The sequence below is a fragment of the Eucyclogobius newberryi genome, unplaced genomic scaffold (assembly GCF_026437365.1).
Source record: "Eucyclogobius newberryi isolate DKJ021-1_F unplaced genomic scaffold, fEucNew1.0.hap1 SCAF_9, whole genome shotgun sequence".
NCBI lineage: Eukaryota > Metazoa > Chordata > Actinopteri > Gobiiformes > Gobiidae > Eucyclogobius > Eucyclogobius newberryi.
Genome location: NW_027316532.1, coordinates 5,520,389 through 5,536,219, shown reverse-complemented (window position 1 = coordinate 5,536,219; position 15,831 = coordinate 5,520,389).

Sequence of the window (15,831 nt, the reverse complement as noted above, 5' to 3'; positions counted from 1 at the left end):
CCGCGGTCCCTGAAACTGTGCGGCAATATGACCGCGCCGCGGCTCTCCAGCCACGGCCTAAATATTTACCCTTTTTTCATTATATGGACCCTTTGTATAACAAAAGTAACACCCTACTTGTTGCTGAGGTCCTCTCTGAAACAGCCTGTTGTCAGATCAATAATAATTACACCATGAAAGCCTTTTCCCACTAATGATTTTACACTGTGGAGCTGTATTAAAGAGTTGCGGTAATAAACATTGCTCTTATGTCTTTTTACAGGAGGAAAGGGATTAAAATGCACAGCCAAACAAAAGGCTAACGTGTTGGAGCCTTTCCAATAACAATGCTTCATATTGTGTTAGTGTGCTCATATCCAGACTGTGTGGAGAGAGTGCAGTTATACACTGCTTTTATATGGACTCCAAAGAGTTGAATTAGGCCTTTACAAGATATTATGCAAATGGTTGTTATGAAGGAAAATTGGAATTTGGGGATGTACATAATAAGACTGTCAAAAAGCAGCAAAATGGTTTAAGTATAATACAAATAAGGGTGATATTTCTGGCTTGTTTTTCTATTTTATGTGTGTTAATAGTTTTATAGACATTTAAGCTCATTTCTGATGGATTGAAAACATATCATCTGATTTTCCTTATCATCAGAATCAGGATGAGTTTTATTCATCCCAAGAAAATGATTTTCTTTTCATACATGCAGAATATTAAAATGTACATTTATTTGCTACATATTTGTACATATATTATGCATGTGGGAGGGAAAGTCCAAGACGAGTCTACTTTTCCAAGGCTGTACTTGTACTTAGCAACAATGAAAATGCACTATTGTGTGACTGTAGATTTATATGTTGAAGTTTAACTGTTGAATTTGAGGGCTTGAATGTTTAAAAGGTGAATGTGTCTTTAGAATTTTGAAACGGTTTGAAACTGAAATTTCAGGGTTAAAAATTTCAAAGTGCAAAATTCCCCAGCATTAAAAGAAGACATTTCATCATTTCTTTATGTACGTCTACTGGTTTTGATTTGTGTCTTTTGCTTTCTCTCTGGTCTTGTGCCGTTTTATTCTTATACATTATACTTTAAAAAAAATAAAAGAGACATCTTTTGTTACTTAGTATTGAACTATACTACTATACTATAGTAGATCTTAATTTTACATTTTTTTTCATTGTAAACTGCAATGTTGATCTAAAACAGCTTAATAACAGAAACATTGACTTCCTGTTCAAAACTGCATGCTTTTATTTGAATGCTTTTATTTTTCAAACACTACATGTGTCACTCGGAGTCTCAATTTTTCAACTAATCGCAGCTAAGTGCAAGGATGTGGGTGGGGATAGGGGGTAGGTGAAAACAGGAATTTTCTGATCACTCGAGCCTCAGTTGTAGGACAATACGGGATGACTCAAACATGCAGGAATCAATCAATTATCAAAATAAAACTTTGAGTACACTAATGATGAGGAAAATGTCCAAAGAAAAGTTGATTTTGTATAATGTCCCCTTAAATTTCAAAATCAGTTGAAACAAAGTATTTTCTTCAGAAAGTGGTCCCCCGTGGGTCCAGAGCAGGGTGAGTCCAGGCTCTCCACACTGTGACAAATGCAATTGTTTCAGTGGCTTAGCGTCTTCTGCGAGCCGTCTGCGGAGGAGACGCTGACAGACGGTGAGCCCCTAGAGCAGCTTAGCACAGAAACATCTCCGCGGCTGTTCAGACGCCGGGAAGAGAGGAGACCATCGGAATTTTAATAAAAGAGATACACAAAGGATGAAAGGAGGAGTGAAAAAGGGCTGACAGGAAAGATAGATGTAGTAAAATGTCGTTGGACCAAAAAAAAAAAAACAATATTGGAATAATATAATTTCTCATCAAGTTACAGTGCATTTACATGGCCAGAACATATAATAAATGTTATAATCAGATCTCCCGGCTAAATCAGATAATAACAACACTCGTTATCAATGTTTTTGTGTGTGTTTTTTTAAGTACATTTATTCTTTTTATCATTCTTTTGACCTTTTAACTTTTTGTTTCATTTATGTCACATTAGTTTGCCAATTTTTGCGTCATTGTGTGTGAATAATCAAAAATAAATGAGATTACTCACATCTGATGTAACTCATTTCAATAGTCTGATAACCCCGGAAATCTCATCGTGATCAGATTTGTGGTGTAATACAACTGTAGATGTTCAAATACTGAACTTTAGAGATTGTAAAACAACCGCGGTGTCGTGGAGTGTGAATATAAAGGCAGGGTGACCCCATTTGTTATTGTAGTTGTACTTTATTGCCACAAAAGTGAGAAAAAGCTCTGGCGACTAAATTATTACCGCAGCAATTCAGCAAAAACTTTGTTCTTGCTTTTTTATTCTCACGACAGCAATAAGCTCTAAATGTGGGACTAGAATTGGTTTGTGTATGCTATTACAACTACTTTCAATTGTAGTTTTCCTCTTCCTAAAGCAGAACTAAATAACTTTAGTGATAGAGCTCCCCCTGCAGCTCATTTGTGAAAATACACTGACAGAGAACAGACTCTGCTAACTAACCCTTCTGCGTTTTTTCCTTCTTCTTTAAAAAAAAAATTGAAATACGTAAGTAACTAAGTATAATCACACACAATAACATGATGCCAAATATGATGACGGACATTTGAAACACCACAAAAATATCTATTAACCATCACAAGAACTTACAAAAATGTTAAGATAAAATGTTACATGGTGATTTGCGTCGCAAAGCTATATACAGTATGTCACCTGACTTATCATATGAATATACTGCGTTTGTATATATATCTGTCCATTTGAAATATTAACTAAATTCCAGACCGTGAATGCAAACTTTTAATTTAAATTATATTTTTCTTTACGTGCAGTGGAATTAACAAACCATTTTCAATCTACTTTCCACTTGTACCAACATTTTTTTATTTATTTTTTTACAGAGCCTTTCAACACACAGCACAGAAACAATTGAATGCTAAAATTACTTTCATTATATTTTCATTTCCTAACCTCACTCTCCATTGGTTGTGGATGCATGATTTCAACCTTGTCCACTGCCCTTTTTAGACCATCGGAAACATGAATAATTCAGTCTGCAGTCATTATTTCAAATATGAGAGAAGGAAATTGACTTTATGGAGCTATCCAAAAGAAGAGACCCGTTTCCACCTGGGACGGACAGGCCAATCACCTTGTTAAATCTCTGCCTCACATCTATATCATTGTCCAAAGATCATTTTCATAATTCCCCATGGCTCTTCAATATTGCATGAGCTGGTCTTTTGGGGGTTGTCAGCGCCGCTCACATGTGTCGTAGATGCAAAACCAATGCTAATGTTCTCCGACATGGAATTTAAGTCAGCTAGGATCTAGTGGACTTGAAGGAATGAAGTGTGTATATATTAAAAGAGACATAATGATGCTAAAAAAAATGATTTGAAGCTTTTAACTTATTACTCACCTGCATTTGAATAATACGTTTTTTTTTTTACACTGACAGTATATTACAATTATCCTCTTTTTCAGCCATCTTAACTACTTTTGACCACCTTAGCCTTGATTTATCCATGTTTTTTTCTTAAAATGCTTAAAAAAAATAATTCTCATTTAATGCATTCCCTGCATCCAGCCCATAAGCACATAAGGGTATTAACTCTGGCAATGCACCTTATCATTATTTGTAGTTATAGTTTAATGCACGTTTACAGTTATGCTAATTATAACAATGGAATAAAGCAGATGAATTGCAGCTCTAAATATTAGTAATTTATCATTTATCATTCAATGCATGTGGACATTATGAAAGATGAAATGGCCTCTGGGTTTGCCTTGACTGCTGACGGCAAACTGTGTTAACATATCGATGTTGATAGGACTGTGTATTTTAATTAAGCTTTCCAATTACACGTAAGAAATCTATTTGAAAAGGGTTGCAATTTTTATGTATTTTTGGAAATTTTTATATATATTTTTTGCTATATTAACACTTAACCTTAACACACGTTGCTGATGTATAAACACAAATAATCAATATCTATCGCTTTAATTTAAAAAAAAACAACAACAAGATATTACACGTGTCCATATTGAAACCATGGTAAATTGGGCCACATTACAGCAATATTAGCCTGCTGTATCACACAGACTTCCCATGGTGCATTGTTGGGATGTTTGTCGTCGTAGTCTCCTTGAACACTTGGGCATTTGAGAATAAGCGGTCGACAACAATTGACTTTTCTGCATGAGTGCATTTCGACTGGGCATTCTGCTGCGGGTTGAAGGATAAGTGCTCCCAAACTAGCCAGGGACACCAAGAAAAGAAGAAAATATTTCTTTATAAGTGTTGTCTTTGTGTTGCCTGAGCCCACATTCACCCTGATCAAATTGCATGGATCTAAAATGAAAGAAAGAGAAGAAAATATAAAATGTCCAAGGTATTTTCAAGGGCTCATCAATTATACTTTAGTCGTTTCTACTTGAAATACTTAATAGTAGTGAGTAGCAGCAGTAGGAGGAGTAGTGCATTTCAGACTTCAGTGTGGAACATGATTTTGTATAAACAGCCGCCTGGCACTAGTCTAACGAGAGACGTTCAACAAAACACGCAGTGCATCTGTATAAGTAACCTGCATATTCAGGAATATGCTTTTATTGTAACGTTTACTAAAGCTGCACCACAACAGGGCAAAGGATTTGTGTAAACAGCAGTAACACTATGAAACAAACAAAACAAACAGTAGTAGTAGTACTTGTCATAGTAGTAGTAGTAGTAGTAGTAGTAGTAGTAGTAGTAGTAGTAGTAGTAGTAGTAGTAGTAGTAGTAGTAGTAGCAGCAGTTGGACATGGAATAATAGTAGTGGGAGTTGAAGTAGCAGTAGTATTAGTAGTAGCAGAGGTATTAGTAATAGCAGTAGTATTAGTAGTAGCAGTGGGAGTAGAAGTAGTATTAGTAGTAGCAGTAGTAGTGGCAGTAGTAGTAGTAGTTGTTGTAGTAGTATTAGTAATAATAGAAGCAGTATAAGTGGGAGTAGCAGTAGCAGTAATAGTAGCAGTAGTATTAGTAGTAGCAGTAGTAGTAGTAGTAGTGGGAGTAGCAGTAGCAGTCACAGTAATAGTAGCAGTAGTAGTAGTAGTAGGAGTAGTATTAGAAGTAGTAGTAGTAGTGGGAGTAGTAGTGGGAGTAGCAGTAGCAGTGACAGTAATAGTAGCAGTAGTAGTAGTAGTAGTATTAGTATCACTAGTAGCAGTAGTAGTGGGAGTAGTAGTGGGAGTAGCAGTCGCAGTAATAGTAGCAGTAGTATTAGTAGTAGCAGTAGTAGTAGTAGTAGTGGGAGTAGCAGTAGCAGTCGCAGTAATAGTAGCAGTAGTAGTAGTAGTAGTATTAGTATCACTAGTAGCAGTAGTAGTGGGAGTAGTAGTGGGAGTAGCAGTCGCAGTAATAGTAGCAGTAGTAGTAGTATTAGTATTAGTATTAGTAGTAGCAGTAGTAGTGGGAGTAGTAGTATGAGCTGTTTGCAGCTTTGCCTTTGTTTCTCCTGGTGTAAATCCCTCGTGTAAATCCCGTGTTACATCGCGTTCGTTTCCCGTAGCACGTCCTCTCCCGCGCGCTCACGTAGCATCAGGGTTCCACACGGCGCCCCTGATTGAGAAACGACACCACACGAAACTCCTTTCACGGGCCTCACACTGGCGCTCACGGCCGTTTGGAGGAGCGTGGCATTGATTGACTGGACTCCGGGGACCTGCCATCGATAAAGACGCTCCACACTTTGTCATGTGCTACTTACGCGAGACATAACCAGCAATTTGAGTCGACTCTGAGGCTGGGCCTGGGAAGCTGAATGAAGATTTCTGCTCAAATTGCTATGTGCAGACATTATTGACATGTTTGGTTTTGTTTTGGTTGCATTGGGTGACAATTGTATGTTATATTATAAGGCGCAAGATACAAAGCACTTGTGACCAGTTCAATGGGAACTGAAATGACTGTGGTTAAAAAGAGGCAGGCGGCGCTTTGGATTATGGAAAACATGTAGCGTTTCCTTAAAGGTCGTGTGTTGTTGTAAATTTGTTTTTGTCTCATGAGAAGTCGTAACGTTGCTTTTTACGGCCACACCAGGGGGCACTGTTGCTCAACGTTGCTACCGAACATTAAGCTAAACTTCCTTTTTATTTCCAATCACACAACAAATGTCGAAGTAAAAAGACAAGTTTTTTATGGATCTGAGTAATTTTACAAGAGGTTTTTTGTTTTTGTCATAAAAGCCGGTAAGTTATTAGAATCTGAAAAACCGTACCTAATGCCAGGTGTTGCTTGCTCAACCTTTCTATTAAAAAGTCAGTTGGGGCTGGTTGTGCCAAGGAGCCTAGGGGTTGGTTGTCACATGGACTATAAATGGTGGTAAATGGAGATTTATATTTTCTTTTATTTAGATGTCTTCTTAAATGTGCCACAGGCTTACATGTTTAGTTTCTCTGATGGTTGGTTGGTGATGGTTGTGGTTTGTTGTAATGAAAACTGGAAAAAATGAAAAGTAAAGAAAGACCCAGACTAGTAAAAAAAATAGTAGCTTCAACACTGGGAGAATTCCTCCATTTCACAGCTGAATACAGAGTTAAAATCCCACACAATCTAACCTGACTCGGGTCAACTTGCTGATTTTGTTTGTTTTAAAAGTGAATAACTTTTCCTCACAACAAGATATAAAATCGGCAGTGTTCCCTATTTCAAGTGGGGCCGGCTCCAGCTATAGACAAAGGTATTGCCCGTCCAAACTGATGAAAAACTCAACCCCCGCCACAAAGTACATTAGATTCTATTAGCAGTGAAGGCTCCGTACCCAAGTCTATTGAAGTGTCGGCTCAACACGCAATGGTTTTTATTTTTATGTTTTTTTTTTTTATCGTCAGAGCAGAGTAGTGCAGGCCGACTTTATTTTCTTGAAATAATGTTTAGAGGGTCAAAAAAGTAGTTTATTTTGTCTAAATTATGCTTTGACTGAAATGAGTGTCCCTAGTTGGATTTCATCAATAGTTATTCAGATAACTATAGCATAAAGAAAATGCTAACAAGTTTACCAAAGCATCAGTTTTACCCCAAATCACTAAATCCATTGAATTCTTCTTCCTCTGTGTCACTTCTAAACAACTCCACAAACTCCAGAGGTAGAGGAAGTGCTGATTCTTCTTCTGCGTCGCTTAGAGCTTAGAGCGCCCTCTTGTGAAAAGCGGCTGCCAGTGGGAAAATAACAAACAATATCACATATAAGTCGCACCCTGGCCAAGCTATGTAAAAAGCAACGACGTATAGAGCGGAAAACACGGTACGTACAACAGGTATAAATACACCACATAAAGTCAAAATGAGCAAAACCTGTCGTACACACTTTGACCTTCCTCCACAGGTTGTAAAAAATATAAGCAAAATATTGGAAAACTCTATTTATTTTATCGCATTGTATGACGTTCTGTCCGTGACAAATCCGTGACATAAAACACCCACAATCCGCTCCACTAAACTCTTCATCCACGGCTGGGTTTTTTCACAGCCATTTTCCAGATCTTTTGAGAGAGAAAGCAGCATTTTCTAACTTGCTCATTTTTTAATTTAATATTTGTCGGTCGAATTAATAGTGGCTTTTAAAATTTGGCGACTCTCAATCTCAATTTAGCAGCACATGTACACGAAGTATAAAGAAGGATTGGAGGACTTTTGAATTTAGAGATGTTCTGCAGTATTTTTTTTCCATCTCTGTCCATCAACCAGTATTTTTAGTTGTTGTATTTCTCACTGCCAGGCAATCTACACTTGTTTCTTCAAAGTGGAAAAGCATGTTTCTACCAACTTCCCCCTAGCAACCGTGCTACATCCAGGCATCAACAAGGACCGTTTTCCTCTAGGTCTAAACGAAGCATTCTGTAACCTGGAATCTGCAGTGCCGACACGTTCTGCCTTAGCGCTAACAATCACCTGATATTCAAATTACACTTTTTATATGAGACAAAACTAAGAAGAAAGATTCCTGATTATGCTTGAGAAGGTTAAAAAATATATGTATTTTCAGGGTAGGTTTAGAGATCAGCACTGAGGAAACAGAAGAAAGAACCGCAGGAAAATATACTGTGGTTAGCATACACAATAAGTATTTGTTCCACCAGCCATATACTACGTTTGTACGAGCTTTGACGGTCCTCTCTATATATCTATATCACGCTAGCATGTAAAATAGAAATAAATATAATTGGTGTGATCTCTCATTCGTCAAGGATTGGGGTTTCATTTATAAAGTGTGCGTACAATCTAAAATGTTACGTACATGTACATGTTTGAGGTCTTTAAAACGTATCGCTTGTAACGCTTATTTTTTCAAATCGAATGTAATGAAATTTAAAGACCTTGCCAATTATGAGTACGGTATTAAGCCAAAAGCTGGAAAAAAGTTGGTGCACAATAATGGAACAATGTTATCAAAGTAATGAAAGAACGTTGTTTTTAATGTAATTTTTTTAGATAAATGGTCACATTCCTTTATAGGTCAATGAATGAATGAAGGTTAAAGTTGTAATACACTTTAAATGCGTAAAAATGTAACGTGCACAGTGTTAAATGGATGCATAATTGGCCACACGAGCGTTTTGGTAGAACGGACATTGAGAATTAGCCTCGCGATCTTGTAAAACAAACGAGAAATAAACAGAACATTCCGTAGTCCCATCTTCTTATCGCTCTTTGAAATTAACGGGTCCTATCACTGTCTAGCCTTTTGCTAATTGCACATTTAACACAGCAGTGGTTGTTTTGCTGCTGTCAAATAAATGAAAAGGCAGATTTGCTCTTTATGACACGTCGGTACACGCACCAAAACAACAGTTGCTAGAAAACAACTCTCCATTTTGTTTCCGACGATCCCAGCACAGTCGCCACACACGCCGGGCTCGATCGATCTAATTGCCATTATGAAATTGATCACCTTGGCAACCAACTACCCGCACCTGCTACTGTTTTCAATAAAACACTTCACGAAAGGCACGACATCGCTCGCAAATGTCGGCCCGCAATTGAACACCTCCATTTGATCCGCTCGTTTGTGCGCCATAGCGACAATAGCAGACTGTAGCTGGAGCTTGCGACTAGCAATGAATTGACGTGGAATGGAGGGGGGGAATGAGGTTTGTCACGGTGGGTAATAGGGACGGACTGTACAGGGCGCGGCGGCGTGTTGGCAGCGGCAGAAGCGTTCGCTCAAAAACAATGAGGCAGGAGCGCTCTGACCTCGCGGGAAGGGCAGCAACTCGCCAACTGCACTTAGCCGCAAGATTACAACGGCGCTTGAGCTGTTCGCCATCCGAGTTCATAAGGTGCAATGCCAAACTTGAGTGAAGAGGTCGAATTGGCCTGAGGGTGAAAATGTGGCAAGTATGGCTAGCACTGAAATGGCTTGCTTAAACAAGAAAGTGCACTGTTAGCATGCTAGCTGTCATTAGCAACTCTGCTCTGGCCTTCAAAAGTTGTGAAAAGCATTGATGAAAATCATCACGGTGAAAAATGTAAATCATGACATTTTTGTGGTTACTAATGAATGACTTCATGAATCATTCTTAATAAATCAGTTTGTTCATGCTTTATTAAGGCTGTATATTGAGTTAATGTAGTGTTTGTATCATGGAGTGTTTAAAATAACCACCAAAAAAGAATTGAGTTGGGTTATTTTCATCCCCGTCTCACTGCGCACTGTGAGACAAAACGAACAATTCATTAGAGGAGCCCAACGGCAGGGAAGTATTTTGCCTTAAAAGCTGTGCCACGGGCGATACCAGCGTGCCCTTGGGCCAGGCACCTTGTCAGGGAGTCTCCCGGCATCACCTCTATGTGCACAGAATACAAAATCCGACATGCCTACCCGCCTGTAATAAGAATATAATGCAATAAGGTGAAGTGAAACAAAAGTGTATTATTGTTTAGACGGAGCGAGCTGACAAAATGTAATCAACAAATATAATCTTATTTTGGATGTGGCACGCAGGAGTTCATTTATGCCATTAGGGACAGCCCCGTTCTACAATAGTGCTTGTTTTATTAATAGTGGATTGAGAGAAAACACTGAGAAAATTAGTTGAGGAAATATACTTAATGCAATACATATTACTTCATATAATGCATATTACTAATGTTAAGGGGGTCACTTATTCACTACAGGTGTAAAATTGTGTTTGTTTAGTCCTTGTCGGCCTATCCACAATTTGTATGTTGATATTTTGAACCATTGTTAATTTTACCCGCGTCATGTACCATTGTTTATTACTATGGTACATGACAGTCAAGGGTTTTCAATGTATTTGGAAGTATATGGCTGGGAATTACCTAGTACTTCATGAATCTATACATCATCCAATACTCAAAGCCCTATATATGGCTATTGCTTAAAACTGGTATTAAAAGTTTACTTAAATAACGTTTTGATTTTGTAGAATGACGAAATACATTGGAATTCCATGTTCAAATGGCTCTGAATACAAATGTCCCATCTTATTGCAGGAGTCAGCGGGTTAAAAAGAGTAGAAATGGGCAATTGTTAATACATTTATGCGGATTAAAGTATCACAATATATGAATGCACATATTGTCATGATACAAACACGCCTCCTGTGTGGATGAAGATCTCATCCCACTTGCATTTACATGTACAAATTCATGTTACAATCTGTGAACACTAATTAAGAAGTGCCCCGCCCTCACCCCCATCCCATCATGTCTGTTGTCTTGTTATACATGTATGTGTGTATGTGTATGTGTACATATGTGCGTATGTATCCCCTGTGATTTATTGTCAGTGTTTTCTGCTTGTTTGAAGTCCATCATGATATCTTATTTTGCAGCTCTAATATTCCACCACTGCATACTTTTCTGAAGTGCATGAAGTATGTGAGTGCACAAGGGCACAGTGGAGGTGAACGTGAGAGTTGACACTGTCTACACTTCACATAACTCGCATCGTGAAAGTCTTTCAGTAAAACAGCCAACGCCGAGCTCAGTTATCGCTCAACTGGCTCCGTCACAAAATTCTAAAGAATAAAGCCTAAAGAATTACGCAGACACTCAATGCCCAAATTCATTTAAATGGGGAAAAAGTACTAATACTTTTGAAAATTCTGCAAAAAGTACAAGTTGTTCAAATGTCAAAAGTAATAGCACACGTACTACAGCGAAAGCGATCGTAATGAGGTATAACATATTGAAATCGGTTAAAGCGTTAAGGAGTTGAAACTAGCTAAATGGAGTAGTAATACTTTTGAAAATTCTGTAAAAAGTACAAGTTTTTCAAATGTCAAAAGTAATAGCAGACGTACTACTGTGAAAGCGATCATAATGAGGTATAACATGTTGAAATCGTTAAGGAGTTGAAACTGGCTAAAAGGAAAATCATCCATTGACATCACTCAAAAATACAAGAACATATAGTCCGTGACATTACGCAGACACTCAATAATGTAAAAATAGGAACAAGAGGAATAGCTTGATTGAGAACAATTCATAATTTTTCCCCTCAAATGATACGATCATCTCATTTTGATCGAGTCATCTGCTTGTCTCCGTGGAGTTGTTATTGCTCTGCCAGAATGTTCCACACTATAGCATTAAACTTGTATTGCCTTTACTCGTTCAGGTGTTTGTTCATCATTGCACAGAGACATATCTTATAGAACATACTGTACATTCTCACTGTCCACAGAGCTGACATATAACTCGACCTGGTCTCAATGGAGTCAGATATGTTTAATGCCACAGTGTGAAACATTCCAAACAAGTTACATAATCGCATTAGTATTCAGCCCTGAACTAGCTGGACCAATATATTAGCGTTTAGATGCTTCCTTGTTATAAATGGATGTTGTTCTCGCCATTTTTATTAGATCTTTTGTAACGATTTCCTTGGCTGATTAGTGACTACGGTCTTAATCTTACAGCAATGCATCCAAAACAAAGCCAGAACGATTCCCTCTCGGACGGCAGGAGACGGAGGAGACAATTTGCAACAAGCCTTGAGTCGCGGTTCCTTTGGGGTTGGGATTTATGAGGGAATGGAGGGGCTCGGGCGCGGAGAGAGCAGCGCGCGTCGGGGCGGGGGGCACGGTAAACACGGCTTTTCACTGTAATTTGAGAAAAGGAATAGAAAAGAATGAGGAGGCACAGCTGGTTTTATCACGGCCTTCATTGAAATTCATAAGAGCCGCGGTGGAGAGGCAGGGAGTCAGGCATGGTGCAATAGTGTCGCAAAAATGCAAAAACAAAACAATATGAGGAGCTGGATATATGGAAATGATGTGATGTGATGAAAGTTTGTCTTGATGTCAGGGAGTGGTGGGGATAGTCAGCTATTTTGAAGAGCCTTCACCTTTTAAAGGAAATTATTTTTTCTTCGGAAATCTTGGAAAACTATAAGTTGTAGACATGTAGATTTAGTCGTTTTTAATTCCCAAAACGGTCACGTTCTTTTATTTGAGACACTACAAGTGAATAGGGAAAAAATATGGAATATTGTAATACATTGTAAAACAATGTATTGAGTTTTTCATAATGTCATTATTTATATATTTTTCAATTAAAAAATTAATCATTTTTTGTATAATTTTGTTGACGTATTAGATTAAAAAATAAATGAAAAATAGATTTTTGATATTTATTTTGTTGTTGAATCGTTATTCTATTTTTTTTTTACATAAAAATACACTTCAATGAACTCAAACTCAAGACACCCCAATGTACATGTAAAAATAATTAAATGTAAAATGTAATTCAACAGGATTATTTCCTTTCCAATTTACCTTTGGCTGGAGAGCCGCGGCGCGGTCAAATGGCCGCGCAGTTTCCCTTATAGCCCGTTATAGCCTCATGGCTAACCCTAACCTTAACGCTAACCTTAACCCTAAGGTTAACACCCCCTCAAAAAAAAGGTATTTAAGAATGTACGTCTTCTATTTATTATCATATAAATATGATTAGATGATAAAATTGAACCGACACCTTAAGGGAGGGGTTTGAGTGCCCGAATGATCCCGGAAGCTATGTTGTCGGGGGCTTCAAGCCCATGGTAGGGTCTCCCAAGGCAAACAGGTCCTAGGTGACGGGTCAGACAAAGATCGGTTCAGAAGCCCTTTATGATGAGTTCACGAACAAGGCCGTTTACGTCGCCCGGATCGGCGTCACCGGGGCCCCATCCTGGAGCAAGGCCTGGGATGGGTGCTCGATGGCGAGCGCCTGATGGCCGGGTCTTACCCCACGGGGCCCGGCCGGGCACAGCCCGAAAGAGCGACGTGGCGCAGCCCTCCCGTGGGCCCACCACCCGCAGGAGGATCCATAAGGGGCCGGTGCAGAGAGATCTGGGCGGCAGTCGACAGCAGGGGCATCGGCGACCAGATCTCCAGACACAGAGACTAACTCTGGGGACATGGAATGTCACCTCGCTGGGGGGGAAAGAGCCTGAGCTTGTGCGGGAGGTTGAGCGATACCGACTAGATATAGTCGGCCTCACCTCCACGCACAGTTTGGGCTCTGGAACCCATCTCCTCGAGAGGGGCTGGACGCTCCACTTCTCTGGTGTTGCCCGCGGGGAGAGGCGGCGGGCTGGTGTGGGCTTGCTGATAGCCTCTCAGCTCAGCCGCCACGTGTTGGAGTTTACCCCAGTGAACGAGAGGGTCGCGTCCCTCCGCCTTCGGGTGGGGGACAGGTCTCTCACTGTTGTGGCAGCCGAACAGCAGTGTAGAGTACCCGGCCTTCTTGGAGTCCTTAGGAGGGGTACTGGACAGTGCACCGACCGGGGACTCAGTTGTTCTACTGGGGGACTTCAACGCCCACTGGGCAATGACAGTGACACCTGGAGAGGGGTGATCGGGAAGAACGGCTTCCCCGATCTGAACCCGAGCGGTGTTCAGTTATTGGATTCCTGTGCTAGCCACGGATTGTCCATAACGAACACCATGTTAGACCACAAGGGTGTCCATCAGTGCACATGGCACCAGGACACCCTAGGCCGGAGGTCAATGATCGACTTTGTTGTCGTGTCATCTAACCTCCGTCCGCGTGTCTTGGACACTCGGGTGAAGAGAGGGGCAGAGTTGTCAACTGATCACCACCTGGTGGTGAGTTGGATCCACTGGCGGAGGAGGAAGCCGGACAGACTTGGCAGACCCAAACGCATTGTGAGGGTCAGTTGGGAACGTCTAGTGGAGCCCTCTGTCAGTGGGGTATTCAACTCGCACCTCCGGGAGAGCTTCTCCCATGTCCCGGGGGAGGTTGGGGACATTGAGTCCGAGTCAACCATGTTCTCCGCCTCCATTGTTGATGCGGCTGCTCAGAGCTGTGGTCGCAAGGTCTCCAGTGCCTGTCGTGGCAGCAACCCCCGAACCCGGTGGTGGACACCGGAAGTAAGGGATGCCGTCAGACTGAAGAAGGAGGCCTATCAGGCCACTCTGGCTAGTAGGTCTCCTGAGGTCATCGACAGGTATCGGCAGGCCAAGCGAGCCACGGCTCGTGCTGTCGCAGTGGCAAAAACCTGGGCCTAGGAGGAGTTCGGGGAGGCCATGGAGCAGGACTATCGGTCGGCCCCCAAAGAAATTCTGGCAAACCGTCCGGCGCCTCAGGATGGGGAAGCAGTGCCTCACCAACACCGTTTACGGTGCGGGTGGAGGCCTGCTGACCTCAACTGGGGATTTTGTCGGACGGTGGAAGGAATACTTTGAGGACCTCCTTAATTCCTCAGTCAAGTCTTCCGAAGAGGAAGTAGAGACCGGGGACTCGCAGGCTGGCTCACCCATCACCCAAGCTGAAGTCACTGAGGTTGTTCGCAAACTCCTCAATGGCAGGGCTCCGGGGGTGGATGAGATCCGCCCTGAGTACCTAAAGGATCTGGATGTTGTAGGACTGTCTTGGTTGACACGTCTCTGCAAAATCGCGTGGCGGTTGGGGACCGTGCCTCTGGACTGGCAGACCGGGGTGGTGGTCCCACCCGGAGGGTGTGTTCCAACTACAGAGGGATCACACTCCTCAGCCTCCCGGGTAAGGTCTATTCCAAGGTACTGGAGAGGAGAATCCGACCGATAGTCGAACCTGGGATTCAGGAAGAGCAGAGTGGTTTTCGTCCCGGTTGTGGAACACTGGACCGGCTCTATACCCTCCATCGGGTGCTCGAGGGTTCATGGGAGTTTGCCCAACCAGTCCACATGTGCTTTGTGGATCTGGAGAAGGCTTTCGACTGTGTCCCTCGGGCTGTCCTTTGGAGGGTGCTCCGGGAGTACGGCTTTGCTCAGGGCTGTCCGGTCCCTGTATGACTGGAGCAGGAGCTGTGTTCGCAATGCCTGCAGTAAGTCAGACCTGTTCCCAGTGCATGTTGGACTCCACCAGGGCTGCCCTTTGTCACCGGTTCTGTTCATAATTTTTATGGACAGAATTTCTAGGCGCAGTCAGGGGTCGGAGGGTGTCTGGTTTGGGGACCACAGGATTCCATCTCTGCTGTTTGCAGACGATGTTGTCCTGATGGCTCCATCAATCCCGGACCTGCTACATGCACTGGGACGGTTTGCAGCTGAGTGTGAAGCGGCTGGGATGAGAATCAGCACCTCCGAATCCGAGGCCATGGTTCTCAACCGGAAAAAGGTGGCTTGCCCTCTTCAGGTGGGTGGGGAGTCCTTGGCCCAAGTGGAGGAGTTCAAGTATCTCGGGGTCTTGTTCACGAGTGAGGGAAGGATGGAGCGTGAGATCGACAGGCGGATCGGTGCAGCGGCTGCAGTGATGCAGTCGCTGCATCGGACCGTTGTGGTGAAGAGG